At 43.6% G+C, this 13,971-nt stretch overlaps 1 protein-coding gene across 4 annotated transcripts in view; it reads right to left on the bottom strand.

Annotated features, from left to right (window-relative positions):
• Positions 1-13,971, bottom strand: part of lrrc69 (leucine rich repeat containing 69) — a 97,733-nt gene that overhangs the window by 22,772 nt on the left and 60,990 nt on the right. The window lies entirely within an intron of this gene.

Below are 13,971 nucleotides of genomic sequence, written 5' to 3'. Positions count from 1 at the left end.
GCAAAGTTTCCAGGGACTGTGCACGACTGCTGCATTCTCAGTTGGTCACAAATTCCTGAAGTCTTCCAGGGTACACAGAAGCTGCAGGGCTGTTTCCTCGAGCACAGGGGCTACTCGCAGAGGATGTGGCCAATGACATCCGTGCAGCAGCCTCAGGCTGCAGCAGAGAGGAGGTATGATGACGCTCATGCTGCAACCCACAACTTGGTGGAGTAGACCATCAAGATGCTGAAAATGAAGTTCCAGTGCCTGGACTGGTCTGGTGGAGCCTTGCAATATAGACCACAGAGGGTGTCACGCATCGTTGTCGCCTGCTGTGCCCTTTGCAACCCGGCGCTCCAACAGGGAGAGAAACTGGCTGAGGAGGGATGGAGGAGCTGTAGGTCTCCTCCAGTGAGGAGGATGCTGACCAGGATGAGGGTGAGGAGGTCCTCAAAGGTGACGATGAAGGGGATGAGGCCCTTGCATTGGCCAGATGAGGAAGGTGCACTCAAGAGGCCCTCATAGCTGCTAGATTTGTGAAGGGTTATGATGACATGCAGTGAGGACACTTCATAGATCTTCACATGGCCTCTGACAAAGTCTGACTCCTCTCTGGCTGAGGACAGCTCGCTTGTGCTCTGTGATCTGGATCATATCATAGAGACGCAACCATGAAACTTTAAAAGCTTCTGATCCTTTGTCTGCCTTCAGCACCTGAGCGCTTCAGGAGCACAGCATCACTGGTCACAGATGCTGAGGAGATGCAGGCCAGCCCCACCTTAAAGTAGCTGAGAGCACATAGAGAGAATGACGTAACTCTGTGACGCCTGCTCACGACATTCTGGCAGCAATGACCAGCACCGCTGAGGAGCAGGTATCACTGATGTGTCTGGGGAGCATGAGGCTGGACCATCACTTTGGCCGGAAGGTTGCACAAAGCACAGGAAAGAGGCCCTGGATTGAGACAGCTGCCTTTATCTTGTGCAGAAAGGTTTCACATCTGAGTGATACGAACACTGCTCATCAGAACAGGGAGATGTCCTTGGGAAACAAAAACAGAATTACCTGGAAAAACTCAGCAGGTCTGGCAGCATCGGCGGAGAAGAAAAGAATTGACGTTTCGAGTCCTCATGACCCTTCAACAGATCCGTTCTGTCAAAGGGTCATGAGGACTCGAAACATCAACTCTTTTCTTCTCCGCTGATGCTGCCAGACCTGCTGAGTTTTTCCAGGTAATTCTGTTTTTGTTTTGGATTTCCAGCATCCGCAGTTTTTTGTTTTTATATACATGTCCTTGGGAGTTTATTGACAATAGTGAACAGTATGTACAAGTGATTATAACCCATGCCCACACTATGCAACTACATATTCTTAAATTTCCTAATCCTGCTGGGGTCTTGGTAACCCCCAGTTATCCACAGCAGAGGTGGAGGCAGCCTGCTGACTGCAATGCCTTGTCTGTGATAATCTTGGAGGGCATCCTCCGGAGGGCCAAGAACTGGAGGGCTCCAGCCTGCTTTCGGGATCCTGTGAGGCAGTGGCACCCTCCTCGGCCTATGGAGCTGGAGTTGCTGTGGTCACAGGAAGAGGGGATTCGGATGGGCCGGGCACTCCTGGAGTTTCCTAGATGGATGGCCCTGGGGAATACACCTGCTGATCCTCCCTATGGGAGCCCAAAGCTGACTCTTTGTGGGGAAGGGGTAGCTGGAGTGAGATTGGACTGCCTGGCACCCCTCTTGTGTACAGTATTAGAGGCCAACTATGGCATCAGCAATGGAGTTGAGCCCGCACAGCAATGCAGGAGTGACATCCTGGGCCAAGTTCTCCATGGTGGCCGCCATCCTACCAGTGTTGACCTCAGTGCGTTGGCATGCCAGTGGTATCACCTCAGAATGAAGGCAGACGGACTGCTCCATCGTGTCCTGCAATTTGGGGAGTGCAGCAGACATCCCTTTCTGATGTTCCCTTGCTTGCCTTTGTAGATCCAGCAACTGTGACATGACCAAGTCCTGAGGTTTGCCATCCGACTTGGACTCAGCAAATTTCTGGCCTCCAGCAGTCCTCTGAATGCCGGACACCTGAGTAAGTCCCTGCCGCCGCCTGCTGTGGATCAGACAGTGCAATGGGCTCACCAGATTGTGATCCCAAGGCTATTGTAAAGTTAGGTCCACTGAAGTGTGTGTCTCTGCACTGTTGGAGGGCGTGGGTGAGCACTGTGATAGGACTTCAAGGAGGGCGCCTCCAAATTCCTCTTCAGAGGTTTTTTCGTGGCTTGACTGGAGGCCCTGGGTCATGGACTCTGTCAGCTGTTTCCCAGATGTGCCTGCGGAAGCAAGGGGAGATAATTAGTGCATGGCAGTGGCCTGTGAAAGAGGACACATCAGTCACAGCATGCTTGTTTGATGGATGTTGCACTGCTAGATCCTCGCTTGGCAGAGCACCGCCGACCTCACTGTTAGCACAGGAATGGTCCAGATCCTCACTGGCCGGCTGGATGGCTCTGTTTTAAACCCTTGATTTCAGGCATTCCTCCACTAGTCTGCAACCTCTCCCTCTTGCTGTGTGCCAGCTTGTTCTGCATGAATAGAGATGGAAAGAGTTTAAGCAGGATGCCTGCCAGGCCAGATGATAAGTATGCCTGGCACATGTGGTAGGTGGCCCATGAATGGGATGAAGACAATGAAGGTGTGTGTGAGAGACTGAATGGTGATGTCCCTTGAACTGGCAGTAAGTGAGGGCCCTGTGGATGTGAGATAGGTTTTGAGTGTGACAGTTGAGTGATGAGAAGAGTGACTTACCCTGGCAGAATGAAGGAGATCATTCATCCTCTTGCATAACTGGGTGGCTGTCCTTTTGAAGGGTGTTGGCACTGACCACCATTGCCACAGCCTCCCAAGCCGCATTAGTGAGGTTGCTGCCCATCCTGCAGCCAGAGTGGGGGTACAGGATATCATGGCGAGCCTCCACTGCATCCAAAAGGCGATCGTGGTATGCATCATTGAACCTGGGACTTCATTCTTTTTGCCTTTCAGGGCCATGTCTTCTTTGCAGCAGTTGTAGGCTGGAAGCACTGAGAGGTGTGTGTCCGGCTAGAGTTAAGTATGGTGCCCAGCTTGCTGAAGCAGTGAGGTGATGGTATGGTGGGTGAATGAGAACCCACCCACCATGGAAACGCGTGTTTCCCGAGAATTCATAATTAATGCAGCAGGTTTGAGGCCATACTGTGTGAGGAGCCACCATTAGTGCAAATCTGGGACGATTCCACCCTATATCTTTAACTATTTACATAACACTGCTGTAACCTTTTTTACAACTTCCACTAAAGTCCTATTCTTCCCCCTCCCTGAGTCACCACCCTGAGGGATTCAATCTCCCACAGTATTATCTGCCCTTAAGGAAGATGTCTTGGAGACATGAGGGATTTCTTCTTTGTTGTGGAGGATGTCATCATAATCAGAATGGGACAGCAATTTGGTAGCATTGCTGGAAAGCAGAGTCAAGGTTTCAGGATGACTTCACTGCAAGGACAAGGACTTTTCAACAAAAGACTGGTCCAAGACTGAAGAGTGTCAACAATTGGGTTCTCTGGGACTAGAAGAGAAGAAATCAGGACTCTCTGAGGAACTTGTTGCTCTCTTGAAGCACACAGGGAAAGGCCTTCAGAAGAAGAATGATCTTCAACTCCAGAGAAGATTGTCACAGCCAGATCATTCACTGATGCACCAAAGTCTGAAAAGGTATTGAAGATCTGAGGCTTCAATGAATATAAACGACAAAGGAAAAAAAAACAAAATTCCTGTAAGCTCTTCAGGAAAAGATGAAGAGATGATTTCCCGATGATATTTCATAAGGACTGTCTCTTTTCTGTTAACAGTGGCAAGAGAGCCACACTTTTGTCAGTGTAAGACTGCTCCACTATGAGTAATAGAAAAAGTTGCTGAGGATATGGAGACAAGACAGCGCCATCTCCTGTAATGGGATGAATTTCCTGTAGATAATTAACTCAGGGACAAGATTGGTGTAGAAGATTCTGCAGCTTCAGAAGTTGAAAATTCTGCAGCGTCTGTGCTGACGTACTGCTCTAGAAGGAAGAAGACTTTCAGCTGGGACTGAAGTATGGGTTTGACTTGACTTTCTCCCCTGGAAACTACCAGCTCTTTGGCAGTGCGATCCTCCATGGACTCTGACATGGCATCAGGCAAGACATCCTCTCTGGAAGACTCATCATGGACAATGAGAGATAGATTAGGTAACACATTGGTAGGTTCAATGGAGCAAAGATCTGAATTGAGTTCAGCTGCTAAAAGCCTAGCTGCCTCCTTAAAAATGAGAAGATAGACTTCATAAGGTGTGCCGATTAACTGGAAAGATGGACCAACCTCTGGGGCCTCACCCTCCAACAGATCACTCAGTGCTGCAACAGCTTCTTCTTTACCACTTTCTTCTGGAAAGAGTCAGTTCAGGTCCAGCAGGTCTTCATGTGGATGGTCACCATCTGCTGCATGCTTTCTGTTTCCGCCACCTCTGACCTAACTTCAAGAAGAGTCAAGAGATTCATAACTTCAATCTCTGGTAGGGGTCTAGTGGATGTATCTCTGTGAAAGAAGGGAACTTGCTGCTGATTATATAAACTTCCTCAGCTGCTTTAGGCTGAAGTTCTACTGGTTGGGTCTAAATAAAAGTTTGAAGATTGTTCCATGAATGGCATTTGAGGTGTTCAAAAGCTGAGCATCATCTATTTTTTCTATGATTCCTAGAAGCATGCCAACATCACCACTCAATAAGGATGTGCATTGGTTGTGGATAACGTAGAAAGAATCAATGATCTGTCACCCCTTGTAATGAAGAAGAGCAATAATCCTGCCTCTAGTTGGAAGGTCTATGCCACCTGGACCTTGCAATCTGATGGCTAATGTATGAAAGGGTGTTGGCTGGAGCCAGCCTAGATCATTTGCTGGTATGTTAACAGCACCTCTGGTATCAATTTTAAAGGTGGTATTGAAGCATGTAACTTGTACTTTAACTGACCAATAGTCTGGACTAAGACTATTAACTTCCTCTTGAAACTCTGTAATTTCATCTTTACCTTGATTTCCCATTTCTTGGATGGAGTGTGTTTCATACATATTTTCTTGTCTTCTACCTTGATTAAAGTTATTGGATTGCAGAAACACTTGAAATATCCAATTTTACCACACTGGAAGCATTCCACGCCCCCGGAGGTCAGTTCAGGCATCTATGTTGGCTCTTCATGCCACAACACAAGCATCTCAAAAGGACTGCCTGTGTGGCGTTTTGGTTTGGCGGTTTTTCTTATGGGTGGGGCCGTTGCCCGTGAGCCTATCCCATCAACTGAATCATGTGTCATGCCCAGTTAAATTCTCTAAACTCGGCTTGCATCACATACTGGACTGCTTGATCTAAAGTAAGGCCATCTTTGGTCTGCAGAAATTCAGAAAGTTTCTCAGCTTGGAGGCCCACAACAATACAATCATGGATTAGTTCGTCCTTCAGCGCCCCATATCTGCAAGAACCAGCTAAGCAGGACGGGTTGGTTAGGAGTAATTCAATTGGTTTTCCAGGTCGTTGGGACCTCTTATTAAAATATACTCATTCTATAACTAAGTTTCCTTTCAGGCAAAAATAGGTATCAAAGGCTTTAAGAATGGTCTCAAAGTCCACAGTGGTCTCCTCCACTCCCTGCCTCAGGAGAACATTGTCTGCTACTGGACCTAAATATAAAGAAAGGAACTGACTTGATGCTTTTGCTTTTTAGCGTGACAGCCTGATGCTGCTCAATACTGGAGAAAAAGGCTTTTCCATAACTCCTGCTGTTGGCCTCTCTGCAGATCCTCAAAACAGTCAAATGGACAAGGAAGAGGCAGATACTATTCACCATATATAGTCACCGTTACTGCTCTCCAGTTTGCCTCCTCCTTCCGTTGATTTGTAAGTACGAGCTGCTATCAAGTTTTCCTTCACTCTGTGGTTCCTTCGATAACACCAATATATTCTTTACACTGAAGTCTCCATTGCTGCCACCGTTTTCTGAGATGGTTCTTCTTATCTGTAGACTCTAGGCGTGGTATGTAGTTACTGGACAAACTGTATTCATACTCTGGTATTTTCTTAACACTTGTTTATTCGGATTATATCTAAACAGGTTACAGAATACGCATGTTGCTACTGAGCATGATGTTCGAACCTGTTTCTGTCAAGAGTCTAACATTTGACTGACATGTCAGTGTTACCTCATCATACATTAGCCTATCCCAGCTGTTAACCCTTCATACTAGAGCAGGATTTGGGAAGCAGGTTCATATCTGTGTCACAAACGTGTCCCAATTTGAAATAGGAAGTCTCAAGTAGTTTTGCAGAGACGTGTGGTTAATTGTACAGGGGCCTCCTTTGCTGGCCAATTAGTGGCCAACTGGAAACGGAGGTTAGTTACCTTCAGAGCAGGTCAGATTTAAATGCACATTGGCAAGTTGTAGCTGTCATTTCAAGACTTTTGAAATGATCACAACCAATGCCATGATGTCTCAGCAAAGTAGGAGCCGAGGAGCCGGAATAGGGTGGCTCCCAGATTTTCAGAAGCTGAGCTGAGGGCCATGACTAAACTGTGAGGGAGGGGAGGGAGATTATATTCCCTGATGGTGGACAAGGGGGCATGGTTGCAGATTGCTGAAATAGTAAATAACAGAGAAGTCATACAGAGGACGTGGATAAAGTGTAGAAAAAAGGTTCAATTACCTAATTTACTCTGGCAAGGTGAGTGCAATATCCAAGCATTCAGACAGGCTCTTGGGTTCAGAGCCTACGCCACTCACGCCAGCTGAGGAGCCACAGGACGCACAAGCCCAGGACACTCAATCACCCCTCGGAGATGCTTGGAGCCTCAGTGCCTCTGAGGACATGCCACTACTAAAACACACTGCTGCTAATGATCTGGAAACACTGACCTAGTCCATGCTGGACAATAGTGCCTTACCTCTCTCTCTCTTTTATGTCCTTGCAGAAGAAACACGTACATAATGCTCAAGCAAGGGTCAAGACTGGTCAGAGGGTCCCCCCTCATGCATTCATTAAGACCCAAGGAAGAAGAAGCCATAGACATATAGACATAGAGATTGTCAGAGCATGAGAGGCAATTGATGATGGCAAGACTGGCATTCCAAGTGAAAATGGTAATTGACAAGGCCAATGCATACATTTTAGAGGGTATGTGCGCCCCACTTCACCCTAAAAGCATGCTGAGCACTTGGTGGTGTGGAAGGTTCAGCACTGCAGATGCTTCAACTCTCCAAGACTATCTCTTATGAGCCAAGCCTCATTATGCATGCTTGGCTGAGAGCCCAGGCTCTCATAGAAAGGATTATCTTTGACGACACAGGTGCAGAGAAGGTAAACCTTTGCTTGATTGGCAGGTATCTGGTGTTATAATAAGCTGTTTTTTTCTGTGATCTCTTGTCAATTGCTCAATGTTTATTTGCACAAGATAGAGAGGTGTCAAGTTTCTGTTATTGATACTTCAAAAGTCTGGTTCACTGACATTTTTATAGGGTTGCAGCAACATCAGGTTTTTTTTAAAGTAAATTATGAATGGGCGTTTCTTGTAACCAGTTCCACATGTGTTACTATAAGGTTCATCGGTTCTATACTGAGTGCATACCAGGTGATTGGGCATGGAAGTGACATGAGTTTGCACGGGGGCTATGACAGGACATGGAAGGGTTGATGGGGTAATGAGTTGGCATAGAGGGAGTGTCATGAAGCTATTAATGTATATAATATTTTGGAAAATATTTTTCCTTTTAAAACAGAGGCTTGGTTTGTGAGTATGTCTTAATTGGATTAAAGCCAGCTATTCTGGGTGCTTTGATGTACTAGTTTGAAATGTCAACAGAGAGATAGCATGCATTTGTATTTTTTGAATAGAGCATTCAAGAAGTGGGGTGAAATCTCGATGCCTAATAGATACTGACAGATACATATGTTTATAATACTAATAAAATTGGTACTACGAAAGGGGTTTCATTGTTAAAGGGTAAAGTTCAAAGAGACTGATGAGACAATGAGAATTTGAATTCAATCAGTGGTGGTAGGTATAACTTCAGCAGTTTTCAGGTGTGCAGGCGAGGCAATGTAAGATCAAAAGGCAGCTGCAAGCCTCCAACTGGCTCCACAGTGAAAGGAACCTCATTTTGAATTCATAAGGTGAAAATGCTTTGCCTGGTGTTTTGGTTAAATCAATGGGTTGCTGTTGCCTTAATGGAGATTAGTTTGGGAATTTGTTAAAAGTTATGATCGTAGTAATTTGTAGCAATGTTTACATATATTTTAACCTGTGTAAATTAATAAAATGTTTCAATTAGTTAATGTAAAGCCTCGAGAATTCGTGGTCTGATTCCTGAGTTTAGAGTCAAAACTTAAACAAAACACTTAAAATGATTATGACAGTTGTTTAAAGTTTCCCTCTGGGATTTTTAAATAACTCCGCTTTACCAACTGCATGGGTCATAATAATTGGGGGCTGCACCAAGATAAATTATATTTCTAATTCCTTGATTGGTTAGGAATTGGTGGATCGTAAAGCTTACAAGTACGAGGGGCGCTTCGAATTCAGGAGTTGGTGAGGTATTTTAGAAGTGGTGAGACTGCAAGATGGCTTTGGCAATTGCTAAGACTTGTCTGGGAGTAGAAGAGATGTGGGTTGGAGAAAATAACCAAAAGTAAGTTAACAGAGTTGGCGGATAAGTTACAATTGGGGTTACCTGCAAGAGCTAGGAAATCTGATATAGTTAAAAGTATAGCACAGCATTAACAGTTGGAAGTGAAACCTGACACTAGTGAGTCACAGCTGGAAGTAGTGAGACTTCAGCTGCAAATGAAAAAGCTTGAATTAGAAGCAAAGGACAGAGAAATGGTTTTTAAAAAGAGAATTAGAAATTGTGCAGATGGAGAAGGACAAAAGAGAATGAGAGAGAGAATTCCAACTGAAAATGTTTGCAGTTAGAAGAGACTCTAGTAGGTGAGGAAGGATTTATCTCCAGATATATTTATCTCCAGTGGGGATATATTTAAATTTGTACACGCTCTTCCAAAGTTTAAGGAAACAGATATTAAAGCATTCTTTATTATTGAGTTCTCAACTTTAGATCATGAACTCTTTCCTCCATCCCCACCCTCTTTCCGATCCCCCTTTTGTCCAATAATTTATATAGATTTTTCTTTTCCCACCTATTTCCATGTGTTCCATCTCTACCTTTTAACCTATTTCGATCCCTTCCCCCACCCCACCCCCAATAGGGCTATCTGTACCTTGCTCGTCCTGTTTTCTACCCTTAATATCACCTATTAGCACATTTCTTAGCTAATATCACCACCGTCAACATCTCTTTATCCTTTTGTCGATGACATCTTTTGGCAATCTCCACCTATCACTGGCCCTCTATCCAGCTCTACTTGTCCCACCCCCCCTTAAAAAGAGGTTATATTTCACCTCTCTTCTATTTTTCCATGGTTATGTTGAAGAGTCATACAGACTCGAAACGTTAACTATATTCCTCTCCACAGATGCTGTCAGATCTGCTGAGTTTTTCCAGGTATTTTTATTTTTGTTTTTGTTTTGAAGCATTCTTTATTTCATTTGAGAAACTAGCTAAACAGATGAAATGGCCACATGAAAACTGGACGATATTATTACAATCTAAGTTATTAGGTAGGGGGCTTGAGGTATATGCTTCGTTTTCAGAAGTCATGTAAGTGAATTATGATGTGGTGAAAAAAGCTATTTTGAGTGCATCTGAGGTGGTTCCTGAAGCAAACAGGTAGAAATTTAGGAATATGAGAAAACAGCCTGGGCAAACTGATATTGAGTTTGAAAGAGTAAAACAAAGTAATTTTGATCGATGGATACAGGCATTAAAAATAAAGACAACATATGCACCTCTTAGGGAAGTAATTCTTTTGGAAGAATTCAAAGATTCAATCCCTTTGTTAGTGAGAACTCATGTGGAGGAACAGAGGGTTGATTCTGTAAGAGAAACAGCAGAGATAGCTGATGATTATGAGTTAGTTCATAGAGCTAACTAACCCTTTTTTCTGCCACCCTTTCAAATTGGAAAAGGATAAAAAGTGGGAAGGTGAAAGGAAGGCAGGTAGTCAGGGAAGAGAAGGAGTAGCTGGGAGCTCGTAGGAAGTTTTTTCTCAGAATAAAGAGAAAGGTGCTGAAGTAGAAGTGACATTCGGAAATTGAGGTGTTTTCATTGTAATGAAGTGGGGCACACGAAGTCAGTGTGTTGGAGATTGCAGGAAAAATCTGTAGGAATTATTGGGGTACAGAAATGCTCTGGAAGTAAAAGAACTGTGGGTTCTAAGGTTCTGGCACAGAAGAAACAAGGAGAATCAGTGAAAGGTAAAGAAGTGAGAATGTGTTCACAGTTTACTCAAGAGAATACTGAGGAGAAGGCCGCAGAAATGTTTAAAGATTTTGTATGTGAAGGGAAAGTCTTTCCATGTGTACAGGGTGGAGTAGGTAAAGATGTTAAAAACAAAAACAGAAATACCTGGAAAAACTCAGCAGGTCTGGCAGCATCGGCGGAGAAGAGCAAAGTTGATGTTTCGAGTCCTCATGAAGGGTCATGAGGACTCGAAACGTCAACTTCGCTCTTCTCCGCCGATGCTGCCAGACCTGCTGAGTTTTTCCAGGTATTTCTGTTTTTGTTTTGGATTTCCAGCATCTGCAGTTTTTTGTTTTTATATTTTTGTTTTTATATTATAAAGATGTTAAAATTTTAAGAGACACAGGGGCCAGTCAATCCTCAATGTTGTGGGATAGTGATATTTGCTGTTCAGAGGGAGTGTTACAGGAGAAGGCATTAATAAGTAGGGTTCATGGAGATGGTAAATCTATTCCATTGTGGAAGGTAAATTTAAAGAGCAAATGGAAGAATGGTGAGGTTATAGTTGGAGTGGTGGAAAAATTGCCCATTGTAGGGGTTCAATTTATTGTGGGTAATGATATAGCTGGATCGCAAATGTGGGTGATGCTTGTGATAGTTGAGCAGCCTGTAAAAGTTATTTTCAACAGGAGTGTTACAGAAGGGACATCTTGGATTGTTTCCTGATTGTGCTATAACAAGATCAAAGGCCCATCAGGAAGAACAAAATAAACAAGATAAGCAGGTATAAAAACAAAAAAACTGCGGATGCTGGAAATCCAAAACAAAAACAGAATTACCTGGAAAAACTCAGCAGGTCTGGCAGCATCGGCGGAGAAGAAAAGAGTTGACGTTTCGAGTCCTCATGACCCTTCGACAGAACTTGCGTTCGAGTCCAAGAAAGAGTTGAAATATAAGCTGGTTTAAGGTGTGTGTGTGGGGGGCGGAGAGATAGAGAGACAAAGAGGTGGAGCGGGTCCTTGAGTGCCCTACCATCCATTCTTAATTAGCACATTCGTTTAGATAATATCACCAACTTTAATTTTAACACCTATGTGTTCTATTGTACTATTGTCGTTGACATCTTTTGATGAGCTGCTTCTATCACTGCTTGTTTGTCCCTACAACCACACCCCCGCCCCCCCCGCTCCACCTCTTTGTCTCTCTATCTCTCTGCCCCCCACACACACACCTTAAACCAGCTTATATTTCAACTCTTTCTTGGACTCAAACGCAAGTTCTGTCGAAGGGTCATGAGGACTCGAAACGTCAACTCTTTTCTTCTCCGCCGATGCTGCCAGACCTGCTGAGTTTTTCCAGGTAATTCTGTTTTTGTTTAAGATAAGCAGGTAGTTCAAAGGCAAGAAGAAGGTGTCAAAATCCAATTAGATGGCACTGTATTTGATAACATTATTCAGGAGGGAGGAATGCAGAACAGTTCAGTTGAAGTGTTTAACTCAAAGAGGTTAGTGGAGTTACAGAAAAATGATTTGCAATTAAAACATTTATATCAGAAAGCTTATTCAGAAACAGAAGCAAAATGTATTCCAGAATGTTATTATCTTCGAGGGAATATATTAATGAGAAAATGGCGATCAGATTACATCTCAGCAAAAGAAAGCTGGAGGGAGGTGCATCAGATTGTTATCACATTAGGTAATAGAAATGAGATTCTGAGGATTGCTTATGAAATTCCTGTGGGGGGACATTTAGGAATTAGGAAAAGATACAGGAGTATTATTTTTGGCCAGGATTGCATAGGGATGTAGTCAAATTCTGTAGAACCTGTTATACATGTCAAATAACAGGAAAATCACAGCATGTGCCAAAAGTGAAAGCAGATAAGAAGGCTAAAATTCGCAGTTTTGTTTCTGGAGAGAAAGTATTAGTTTTATACCAGTACTAGAGGATTCATTAAATGCAAGATTTAGTAGGCCTTACAGGATTGAAAAGAATTTGAGTGAAGTAAATTATTTAATAAATACTGCAGACAGAAGAAAGAAGAGGGCATGTAATGTAATTATGCTTAGAAAGTACTTTGACAGGGAAGAGGAACAAAAAGAGGTGTTGGTGATAGTGGATGATGAGAAAGAGGTAGAAGTGCAGGACTCTGAAATTGATTTTCCTCTAATCAAATTGGATAATGAGGGGGTGTTGCGGTGGGGGTGCTGAAATCAGAAGGACAAGTGGGGGAGCGGGTTGTTGGAGGTCGTGGATCAGACCTTGGAGGAAGTAGGGATGTAGGGATGAGGTAGGACCTCTGGGGGCACAGTTTTGGAAGTTGGGGGGGGGGGGGGAGAGTATGCTCCAGTTGGGCCAGGAAGTGGATAGGGCCTCCGGGCATTTGAGGTGGGGGGGGGTGGTGTCTGGTTAGGTCTGGTGGGTGGGGTGGTCAGATTGGGTCGGGGGAGGGTTCGGGCTTGTGGGAGATGGGGGGTTTGGGTCAGGATGGCGGGGTCAGGCCAAGTCAGGGGGCAGCCATGTCAGGGCAGTGATGGGGGGGGTGGTCAGGCCTTGTTGGAGGAAATAATAGTTGGAGGAATCCCACGGCGGGGGTGGTCAGGGGATGTTGTGGGGGGAATTCCCCTGGGGGGATCGGGGGTCACGGGAGTCCTGTCGGGGTGGGGGAGTTGTGGTCTTTGTTTTTATTATAATTCTCACAAGTTACAAGGGGTTTTAATTCTTCTAACATTTTCTGGGTAACTGAGTGCAATGCTGGAACAATCCAAAGTTACTAAGGCACAAGATATCTATGCGTGTGATACTGAGGTGAACTAGTAAAGTTCAATCATTCTCTGAATGCAGACCAAGAAACACAATTCCAGATTCCAGGAAATGTGTTTAATTTGTAGCAGGAGTTGAACTGAATCCCTTCAATAAACACAATGAAAGCTATTCAGAAGAACCATGTTGTTTATCACTCAGTTATAAAGAGAAAATGTAAGGTTCTACACTGACTGCTTAAATTTAAGGTTGCTGTTTGAGAAATTTAACAGCACAATATATCGAATTCTGTAGCTGCAAATGTCTGTAATTTTATTTTAACATTAAAATTCAAATGTCTTTTATCGAATATTTTCATATATAACAGGAACCAGATGAATATTCAAAATATGTGAATAAGTTCAGCCTTCACCAACATTAATCATGAAAGTGTTTTACAACAGACTATGTTGGAAATGCACAGGTCAGTCAGCATCTGTAAAGAGAAAGGACAGATTATGATTTGTAAACATTCATCACACCAAAAATGTAACCTGTCTGTTCTCTTTAGAGCTGCAGTGTATTTCCAACATTTTATTTTAATTTTTATTCAGATTTTCAGAATTTGCATTTTCCTTAATTTACTAAAGCAGTTTATAATTCACCTTTGCAGCTTGCTGATATTTTTATTAATTTTCATGGGCACAAGTTTTTAGGCATGCAAAACTTTGCATCAGATGCACTAATTCATTAAATATAGTTTGTAATCTAGGCTGAAACTCTAATGTAGTATTGTGCTGGTCCAGTATTGTTGCAATGCCATGCTTTGGAAGTGTTAAACATA

This window comes from Carcharodon carcharias, chromosome 6 (genome assembly GCF_017639515.1).
Source record: "Carcharodon carcharias isolate sCarCar2 chromosome 6, sCarCar2.pri, whole genome shotgun sequence".
NCBI classification, from domain to species: Eukaryota; Metazoa; Chordata; class Chondrichthyes; order Lamniformes; family Lamnidae; genus Carcharodon; species Carcharodon carcharias.
This window is presented reverse-complemented; position numbering and strand designations above follow the sequence as displayed.